The sequence below is a fragment of the Tachysurus fulvidraco genome, chromosome 5, assembly GCF_022655615.1.
Source record: "Tachysurus fulvidraco isolate hzauxx_2018 chromosome 5, HZAU_PFXX_2.0, whole genome shotgun sequence".
In the NCBI taxonomy this organism is placed as follows: Eukaryota; Metazoa; Chordata; class Actinopteri; order Siluriformes; family Bagridae; genus Tachysurus; species Tachysurus fulvidraco.
Genome location: NC_062522.1, coordinates 20,873,435 through 20,884,854, shown reverse-complemented (window position 1 = coordinate 20,884,854; position 11,420 = coordinate 20,873,435).

The window sequence follows — 11,420 nt, the reverse complement described above, 5'->3', positions numbered from 1 at the left end:
GGTAGTTCTTTAAAAGTTTTCCACCAGTCTTCAGGACAGAGGACATTGTGCTTTGCCATTGCTCAGTCACTTGACAAGCTATGTTTCTTGCCTTTCTAACTTCATGAGAGAAAAAAGTGTGTTGAGTATAAATACAGAAAACAAACCAAACAAAAAATTTCCACCAGAGTTATATGATGATCATCTATAACCTGTAACGTTTGTTCCCTGAAACAGCTCATTTGCATTTTGTATCACTTAAAATTCTATAAAACACAAATCTTAGAGAGGGCTGGAAACATAAAATAACTAACTTACTAATAACTTACTGGTGAAAGAAAATACAGAAATACAATGGCAGTTATTTTGATTTATTTCTATGGAGTTAAAAAAATGTAAAATAAAAGAAAGAAAAGAAAAGTGACAAATTACAGACAAGGATCAATTAAGTGTAAAGTAAGAGAGTATAAAAATAAAAAGGAGAAAAAAAGATGTACATTTTATTCAGGTGATCCTATACACCAAGCAAACAGAGGAAATGGATCCGATTTAAACCAGATTATGTACACAAAAAAAATGTTTCTCTGAATCTTCTATCATCTAACACATTTGTTTACAGTTTATGATTATGTGCAGACAAAACGATCCACTCTTGTTTATATGACGATATTTATATTCAAGACTGGATATCTACTTTTATATGTCGAAACGTATGGGTCATATTCTTTTTATATTCTTTCATTAATGACTTTATGACTATGAAGGTAAAACAGACATTTTCTCAATAATAATATTAATCTGAATTAGTGAACACACACGAGGATGAATTCTTGATTACAGAAGACTTCTAAAAGTCACTCTGGATTTGAGTGTCTGCAAAATGCTGTAAATGTAATAAAAGTAAGTAGTTTAAACTCAAAAACTATAATCTGTATCTGATAGTGCAGTAATCCATACAAATTATATTACACTGCAATTACGGTGTACATCAGTTAGTTTTTTTTATGTATAATTTTACACACACTCAGGAGCAGGAGAAGGATACAAAAGTGTATTTTTTATTTATTTAATCAATTTCCGATTTTATGAATAAATCTGTTTATATCCAGTGTAATAAAAACTGAGGCCCAATTTGAAGAAAGTGGTGTAAATCACTTCCATCAAACAAATATATTGCATTATAGAATTATTACATTTTTGTTTCATTTCTTATTTTATTTCCTAGTAATTTTTGCTGTCCAAGTATACTGTATGCCTCCTTTTAAAGGAAAACGAGGAACCACCAAAGTTTTCTTACCAAGGCACCTTGAAGAAAGACTATAAAACAAACATTAACATATGGCACTGTATAATAATTATTAATCAAAAACTTAATTCCAAGTCATGCATTTTCATAGACATCATTCAGTATTGCCTTCATGAGTGGCATGGAAATATTTCACACTACCATATTTCATCATTTTCTTAAGATTCATTATGACTACCCTATAAATAAATGCCCCTTTTCTGGTGGTCAGAACAGCAGGTCATGATGTAAGCATTTGTGAGGCTGCTGAAATATCTCTATTGGATCCACCATCATGTGGAGTTGATTAGAATTGTGTACTTACTCACAAGCGTGCAGTTCTTAGCCCTCATCTGGATCTGAGCAGAACTTGGGCCCAGAATTCACCCTTGATACAACTCCCTAAAGCTCACATGAGCACAAACAGCCACACACACACACACACACACACACACACACACACACACACACACACACACACACACACACACACACACACACACACACACACACACACACACAAACACAGACCCTAGGTCTGCATGATTGACAGGTCGGGGTTGTGCCGTTGGATTAAGCTAGACAAGGGGGGAGGTGAGTGGGGAAGAGGGGATTAGGGGCGGTGAGCTTCATTAACCTGAATGTTTACACAAGCTGATCCCTGGCAATGAGAGCTTTTCCTTCCCACAATTGTCCCCCATGAGCCCCCACTGGACTGGACATTTACAATCTCCAAACTCTGATTTAAAGTAGAGAGAAGAAAATCAAACTGCAGGAACATGACTCAAATTCTGTGGCAGATATATTAGAAATACTTTCAGGGCAATGCATTTATTTTAGAATATGCTGATTTTTTTATGTCTGTTATAATCATCTAATTTATTAGAACTTTTTTTAGAAGTAATAGCAGCAAGAAATAATGGCTTGAGTCTTAAAAGTAGCTGATTGTGTTGTTTTTCATATTTCATCTGATTTATTTAGGATGGTGGTCCATGTATTTCCTAGTCAAGCCCTGCTTTTCAGTGCCATCTTACCATCTTAGGATGTGACAGCGGAAAAAAGCTATAAACACATAGCTGCCAGTCCTTCTCAGACTTCAAACACTTTTACTCATTCGTTCTGATGAAATTCTCTGTGGACTCCTAGTGGAGCTTCAGGTCACTCCTGAGCCTTAAAGACAATACAGGGATCTTTTTTTCATTATCACCTTGACTGACAGTATGTGTGTGTACTTTCTCACTAGATATCTTTAGACTTCTAGGCTGGTTGAGGATAGAGTAGCTTCCTGAAGAGCTGCTATCATCTCTCGAGTGGCTGCTTTGTTTAGTCACTGCAGGGCAGCAGTTTTCTTACTGCACTCATGTGGAAAAGTAAATTAGTCTTCTCTCCCTGGTTGAGAGAACGGTGTGAATGGAGTGTGTCGACAGGCACGGTGCTGGACGACTTTTGGGTGGGCTGCAGTGGCCGATTTGCTGTCTCTTTGGCCAAAGCGGACACTCTCACTCCTCACTGAAGATGTGTAAAAGAGCTCTAGGACTTCACACTTGTCATGCAGTGGAGTGGAGAGCGAGGATTGACAGTGGAGTGAAGATCTTTTCAGTCCACCTTTTCTCTGGTTTGGCTCAATTCCAAAGGAAACTAGGCATAACAGTGTTTAAAATATAATGATGCTCATTTTTCAGTACTGATAAAACTCAACATATAAGGACTTGTTCGAAAATCCCACAGAATACATAATCAATAATAAAGTTCTGCAGGGTGCCCAAACCACCACCATCTTCACATATCCCCATCCACATGGAATGTGGAATTCCAGACAGGAAAGAGAACGAGAGACGAAAAAAAGGGGAGGTGAGAGGAGAGAAGAGGAACGGTTCAGCAGACATCTGGTGCTGATTTGCCTGGGTGTTGTGGACATGCTCGGCCTACGAGTGTTTTGACTTAGATTCCAGGGGAAGTTGCTGTTATTTGTTTTCGAATAGCACGCGGGGATTAATCTACAAATACAGGATTCTGACCAGCAGAAATTCAGAGACTGGGGACAGCAGACAAGTTCTTACGTGACTTAAGGATAGTTAGACAGACGTTACTAAATTTGGTCTCTTTTGCCTCATGCGTGGCATGATGTCTGCTTGTACATAAGCATTTATATCATCAAAATCATCACAAAGGGTTATAATCCTGTCAGCACACACACGTGGCAGGTAGGCTAAGTGGAAAAGCGATGTTGACAGAATGGAGGCGAACCCAGAAATGAATTTTTTTGCATGAGAGCTATTTTTTTTAAGAAGCACACTGACTCAGACTCTCACCTCTCAAACTGTATGGAGTGAGAGTGAAAGAGCTTCACAGCCTTGGTGCCCTGAGCATCTGTATACACATAAAACCACAAAGCTAAGAGAACTGCCAAAGAAAACGAAGCACAAATGGAGTTTGCACTTAACTAGGAGAAAGAGTAAGAGAGAAAGAAATAGGAATGAAAAGCATGCGAGAACTTTGCATAAATAAAGGATTATCAATAATGACTGTAAATAAGGTTTTTTTAATATTTTTTTTGTCAGGATGCGCAAAATGATTTTGGCAAGATTTATACAAATGTAGTTTCAGGGTTTTTGCAGAAAAAAAAAACTGGTAGGTTCTACAGCTTGACTGTGGTTATGAAACTCCAGACTCTGGCTTCCCCCAGTGCAGCGCTGTGCAAGCTGACAGTAATTGAAACTGGCATTGACTTGATTTAGAGAGGTGTTGGGTATGGTGAGTGCTTGCTTAAGTAATGTATTTACTTAGGATGCATTGCAAGTATTTTACTGTTGCTTATGGTGACTGGTGGTGGAGTCAATGAACACTGCATCCATGGTAAAATACTGCTGAAGAAGAAGAAGAAGAAGAAGAAGAAGAAGAAGAAGAAGAAGAAGAAAAAGAAGAAGAAGAAGAAGAAGAAGAAGAAGAAGAAGAAGAAGACTGGGCAAAAATATAAAGATGGATGTGAAGGAAAAACAAAATTAAGCCACCGAAAAGCTCAACGTATCAAAGATGCTGTTCATCTCAATGTCACCCAGGAGCACAATGATGACGAATACATTTGCATCGTTTTCAGATCTCCCTATGAAGATTTTCATGATGAGCTCAGCATGTCAGCAGGATTTCGAAGCGAGTCCGTAAAGAAATCCCACCTCCACTGTTCCACCGCTACTGCTAGGCCAGCCGTAGCACTTTTCCGAGTTAATGAAACAGTATCCGGAGCTGCGAGGCAGCTGGGAGGCACAGGCACATTCATTCAGTGGATTAGGTGTGACGTTATTCCCAGTGCTTAACAAATACAGAGAAGAAGAGGACTGAAGCAACGCCTCACTGAGCAAGAATGTCCTCAACCTCTTGCTTAATGCGAGGAAACAGCCCACATCCTTGGCTGTTCAGATCTCTTTGGGCAAGGTGTCTGTGTGTGTGTGTGTGTGTGTGTGTGTGTGTGTGTGTGTGTGTGTGTGTGTGTGTGTGTGTGTGTGTGTGTGTGTGTGTGTGTGAGAGAGAGAGAGAGAGAGAGAGAGAGAGAGAGCTCTCCATGACATAAAGAGATAGTACTCTGTTAGCAATACATTGATAATTCACAGATAAATACCCATACATCACATATCAGGAAATATCTTAATAATATATATTAACAGGATTTATTTAGTTTATAATCACAAAAGATGATACCATTCATGGGCTATCGTTCATTAAGGACATGATAGATGGGAAATAACACGCCTGTTTTCCAGCAAAGTCTTGAAATTTAATTTACTGCTGAATTTTATTTTTCTTCTCTGGTCAAAAATATGTGTCTGGGTTAACGCCCAATGCAGTATTAAAGTCTATTGCTTTCATTCAGAATTTGAGTGGAGGGAATTGTCTGGAACTAGGCCATGATTTATATACAAAGCAATATTTTTTAATAAGATAAACAAATTTGAACAAATCATTTAACAATTAGCAAAGTAAAAATAACAAAGTGTCTTAGAAATGGTCAATTCTCAAAAACAATAGTGAGAAAAAGGAAAAAGAAAGAAAAAACTTATTTCTTATACACTGCAAAAAATGTCTTGCATATAGTCCAATTTATGTAATATTTAATGTCTTAGACTATTACCATGAAATGTTACTATAAATCAAACTACAATTGTAGACTATTTTTCTTTTTTTTTGTAATCAAGTTTAAATATCATTCCATCATAGAATGTGATTTTATCAGTAAAGAAACGACAAGAAATAGTTTTAATAGTCTTTAAATTTTTTAATAGTATTTTTCTAATAGGAAACACCAGATAAATGAATTGGACTACATTCGTTGTTCTTATTACAGCAATGGAAGCCAGACGCATGATGAGAAAGACAGAAAATTAAAACTTCTCCATCATCTTAGCCCCTTTCGCCCTTATCTTCACTAATGAAGCACTCCATTCTATAGGTGTCAGAGCAAGTGTCTACAGGCCTGACCCTTAGCTATCCTTCCTACTTCATCAACCCATCAGTCAACCCAGATTGTCTCCAGGAAACAACCGCCCCCTGGCTAGCACAGGTGAACTGCTTAAATTAGATTTAATAGACTGATGACTAACAAGCTGGGATGAATGTGTGGGAAAGTGAGCACAGGTGACTTTTATAGAGCAAGGCCCCATGTGCGAGAAAGCAGCCAGCGGTCAGGGTGTGCACTGGAACTCATTGTGGATTTAATTTAAAGGCATGTGGAGCGGATACTGTAATATAGTGACGTGTGATGAACTGGATTGAAGAGACATAAGGCGTACTGAATATACTCGAATGAGGAGGATAATAAATAATACAGCATAAACAAAACTGCTTCGGTCCACTGTGATTTCCGAATAAATAACAAGCTAATAAATAACAGACATAACATTGAAGCTTGAATAAAAAAAGCATAAATAACAACGAACACAGCATAATCGTGCTCAATACAGTTTTACAGTGCAGTAATCGTGCTCAATACAGCATTATTTTACCTGAAATCTTGTTAAGTGACAGAAATGAACAACTATTTTTGCTTCTGCATCCATACCTAAAAAGCTTGATTTAATGTTACTATGTCTGATGGAACATTTTGCTATTGTTCTGATGCTTAAGAATACATATTAAACCTTCTTTTATTAATTTCTTTTTTTTTAGTCGATTCTGTGTATCTCTATTGGAACCCTTTCCTTACCAGGTAAAAGTAATCACATCCAATATAAACTATCAAAATATACAGAAATATGTTTTCACCTTTCAATAGAAAGTTCTATTCCTTCAAAACTATATCTCATGTGAAAATGCAACTTTCAAAATGATCGCTGTCAAACTATCAAATTTCTTTATTTTCTTCGATTACTGTTATATTCACTGAATAATTTTCTCACTGATGCTCTCCTCTATGGAGAGTACTATCGACTTAACATTGCAAATTTATTGACAGCTTTTAAAAATATTTACCACACCACTTCCTCTTCTCACCGGGCGCCCGGCCTGTAATCCTTCTGCCCCTTTATTAGATCATTTGTCAAACCTCAGACCTTTTTTCTTCTTCTCCTTCTTTCTCTTTCTTTTGCCCCTCCCTTTCTTATCCTCTTTTCTGCGAGTGTTGTGCAACGGGCCTTGGTGGCTTAACTCCTTCCCTCCCCCTCCTTTCCTTCTTAAAACAGAATTTACAGCTGATTAGCCCATGCAGTAAAGACTGAGCCGGTCCCAAAAGGAACGCACCAAAAACATTTATGCAAGGCCAGACGCTCAGTCCTTTATGAGAAACATGTGCTGGAGAGGAGAGAACAAAAAAAAGAAATGAGAGAATAACTCGTTGAAGCAGCAATTCAGAAGTGCTCTGGAAATTGTATGAAAATTAGAGAAACTGAGATTTGGTTTCATCTGTATAGAGTAAACAAAAAAGATTGCTTGTGTGTGTGTGTGTGTGTGTGTGTGTGTGTGTGTGTGTGTGTGTGTGTGTGTGTGTGTGTGTGTGTGTGTGTGTGATATCAGAGACCTCCAAGATGCAAATATTACCTTGAATTCTGTGGGTTCGAGAAAGAATATGGATGCTCTAATGTTTGTGTTTTGTTAGCAAAAAGCCAGGCAGATATTGTTGTATATTTGCGTCCTCAAAACAGCAAACCGTATAGTCAGTGTCATAGGTACAACAAGCTTATATAGCATGTCTGTTGGTTGATTAATTGAAAGTAAATTCTTGTATAAAAATCGTAATTCACTTAAATGTCAAAAGTGTTCCTGCTGTTCATGTTTCTAGGATGTCAATTTCTGAACTGGGAGTTGAAGAGACCATCCCGCGTTCCCAAGAAGGAATTCTGAATTGAGGAGGTTTTCTTTTGGTTTGCACCAGTCAGTGGTCAAAAATTATGAGTTGACTTTAGTCAACTGATTCTTTAGCTACATGTCCGTCTGATATTTACAGATCCTAGCATCACCAGTGGCACTTTAGAAAACAATTTAGAATGGCTGTGCTCCACTCTTACAATCACATGCACTTTTGTCTTTAAATTTTACCCCATTTTCTCCCAGTTTCTTCATTTACCATTTTCTTCCCTCTGAACAAGCTCTGTCCTATCACCTGACAGCTACTCACCAGGAAATCTACTGGTTCTTCCCCTGAGACCCAACAAGCCAGTCACTGCATGTTTTCAAATTATGGTTCGTCAGCTGGAAACACTACCTGCCTTCTTCCACATCCATAATCCCAAACATGCCCAGAATTGGTTGGTATCACTCTGACTGACGGGGGTAAGAGTGATACCATCCCTTCTACATAGGCACCCTAAAATGGCCAATTCTGCTTTATTTTTCACCTGGTCATGGATGGCTGTGGCATCATCTGGATTCAAAGTCATGATCTTCTGCCGATACGGTGAACTCTTTACCGTTGCACCAGTCAGGAGCCACACACATCTGAATGTGGAAAAGCACAAAGCTGGAGCTCATTGATATGCAACGGCATGCACCCGGAGGCAGCAGAGGTATGTTATTTATTAGAGCTCTAAAAGAAGAGGTCTGGCATGGGCTACTGTGTGGCAGTGCCTGTGTGCATGACCACGCGGCTTACAGAAACACGCACACACACACACACACTAGCCACAGGTATGTCCCCAACTCGGTGGGTAACTCCTGCCACAGCCAGAGAGCTGTCATGAACGTTGTTCTCCTTCTTCAGCATAACGAGAGTCGACCAGGCCCGAGCAGCCAGCGACTAGAAGGGGGGTGTGCTGGGTTTGTTCCACTCGTGCACATGTGGAGGTTTGGGTTTTCCCCCGTCTCTCGGGCTTCAGGCTTCCCTCGTTAGGCCCATGAATGCTGCCAATTACTCTCATGCAGTGGAAAACATCTTCGGGAGTTCTGTTACCAAAAAGTGATGTCAGGTGGAGCCCAGGAATGAGGAGTAATCAAGGCAAATAGGACAAAGTGAATTACCACTGAGCAAGATCATATGTGATAGTAAACTGTGGGTGGTTTTTAACATTAGAGTTTTAACAGAAGCAAAAAAAAAAACATAAAAAAAAATGTAAAAATGTCACCAAATCTGTACATTATACAAATGCATACAAAAACAAAGACTGAACAAAAAAAAACAAAAAACAGATATTGTTTGTTTGTTTGCTTGTGTGTTTAAAGCCTGATAGAAAATTTTATATCTGACTATATTAATTAATATATTAATTAATTAATTAATTAATTAATTACTTAACATTAACTATTATTATTATTATTATTATTATTATTATTATTATTTATTTATTTATTTATTTATTTATTTATTTATTTGTAGAATCAAGTCTTCCACCCTACCAGGAAACAATATCCTTAGATATAGTTTTACTTTGACTAATTTATATGGTGTGGTTAAGATTGTGGTTAAGATTTATATAAGGATCCTTAAAAAAAATAATAATAATAATAATTGACCCACAGGGCACTAATGGTGTTGCCCTGCTGTCCGGAGAAAGTCGTTTTAGTGAGCTTTAGTCACTCCAGTGTTATGGTTCTTATCTAATTTGTAATGACTTGTCTAGAAACATTTGAAGTGGAGAGATTTCTAAACTCTCACATTTTTTCCCATTGTGCATATATTGATGGACTACCTTTTGAAATTTAATCAAGACGTCCCTTCTCTTCCAACTCGAATGTGATCTCTAAACCACACCAGCCTGCCAAAGTGTCCCTAGTATGCTTTGTTTCCTGCTTTGGAGCAGTAAATGCAGAAAGAATAAAAGTTACATTCCTTAGGTTTCTAGAATTTTGGAAGCCTTTAAGTGGCGAGTTTTGGTGAGGAGGATCCCCTGCTGTAGACGCTGTGAGACTTCTGTTTGAACTGACATGCTAAACACATTTGTCTTACTGCCCTATCAGCCACCGTGACGGCAGGTTCAGAGGCCAGTTCAAGCTGATTCTGATTGCATGAAAAAGACCCTGGATTTTTGATTCCTCTCAAGGTATAAAATAAACATCCAAAGACCTTTAATTCTGGACCGAGAAAACATCAAAGTTCTACAGATCAACAATCTAGTAATGCCAAGACACTCAAAGTATTATGAAGATAAACCCAACAGAATGCCACATGATCTAATGAGCAAAACATTTACAGCCGTCATACTTTTGTATAATCAAATAATTCCCATTACATACATTACTCGAACCACCATAGATATTCAGGAAACTGTATCATTAATACTTAATGGCTTGAACCTTATTATGAAACTTATGCACATCAATCATCTGGCCATCCTCCTCCATAAAGTCCTGTGTGTACATCAATGTTAAACCAATCTCCGTCTCAGTGTGGCTCAGGAAATTGATTTTTATTAGCACTCAAGAAAACTTTTATCTCTCTCATCCAAGGAACCGTAGCAGTGACCTGTCACTGACCATTTCTTTTCATATCTATTGTTAATAGTGATAGAAGAATCAACTTGCAGCGATTCTGGGAAGGAACGTCCACTGCTCTGGTTAAGACATACAATATTATATTTTATACCTATAGCTGGTTAAACCACACCAATGTTGAATTCTCAAATCTGATTGGTCATAAGGTGATGATTAACTGCCTGTAACAGTGCTGTATGTTGTAAGACAAATGACAGACATATTAATGTGTTGGTTCTAAAATGTTCTTTGTTTCTACAGTAAGAGCTCATTCACATGGGCTTGTATTGTCGACATGCCACTTAATCGAATGCTAATAATGAACAGATTATATAACGTGCTGTTATTTATCAAAGAATGGATAAATGGTTAACTGTTGATATGCTCTGTTGAGTCTTATTCCTTACTTGCTACTGAATATACTGTAACAGGCTACAGCAGTATAACCTGAAGAACAAAGAAAGCTACAAATTAAGCAATAAATACACAACATTAGAATATACAAAGGCGGCCACATTAAAGCAAATGTATGCAACCACAAAATATGTGGGAACTTTTATTTAAAATATTATTTTAAATAATAAGGATGCAATTATTAAACAAAAAACATTAGAATATAAAAATGCAGTCACACTGAAGGACATATTCAACCACAAAATATGTGGAAACAGTAAAGGGAAAAACAGTCTTTTTTTTCTCATTAAAATGTTTATCTGAAATATGTTTGGTATATGATATGTTTATAGGTAATGGATTAAAAGGATACTGGACTGACAGCTCTACCATCTCTGCTCCTCTCAACCCTTACGTCGTGATATTATTTATGTCTTGGCCTACTGTATAAGACAATTCCTACACAACTTTTATTGGAATGATTCCTAAATATGATAGAAATTCTAACTAGAATCCTGTGTACAAGCCAAGTCAAGTCTAGTCAAGTCAAGTCAAGAAATATATATTGCAGACGCAGTACTTAGTGAAACAAAACAACATTTCCCCAGGATCATCGTGCTACATTAAACAACACAGACCTAAGGACTTAGTAAGCTGTCCTAGTCACATAAAGTGCATTGTGTGCAACCTAGTGCAAACAGTGCGAGACAAAAGACAATGCAAACAGAGAGTAAAAAACAATACAGGACAAAATACACAAAATAGCGCTCACTAGTGTGCGTACTTTTTATTACACAGTACAGTGTGCTCAAATATAGGATTATGAACAAAGAGGGTTTTAATAAACATACTGTATATACACTTGTGTAAT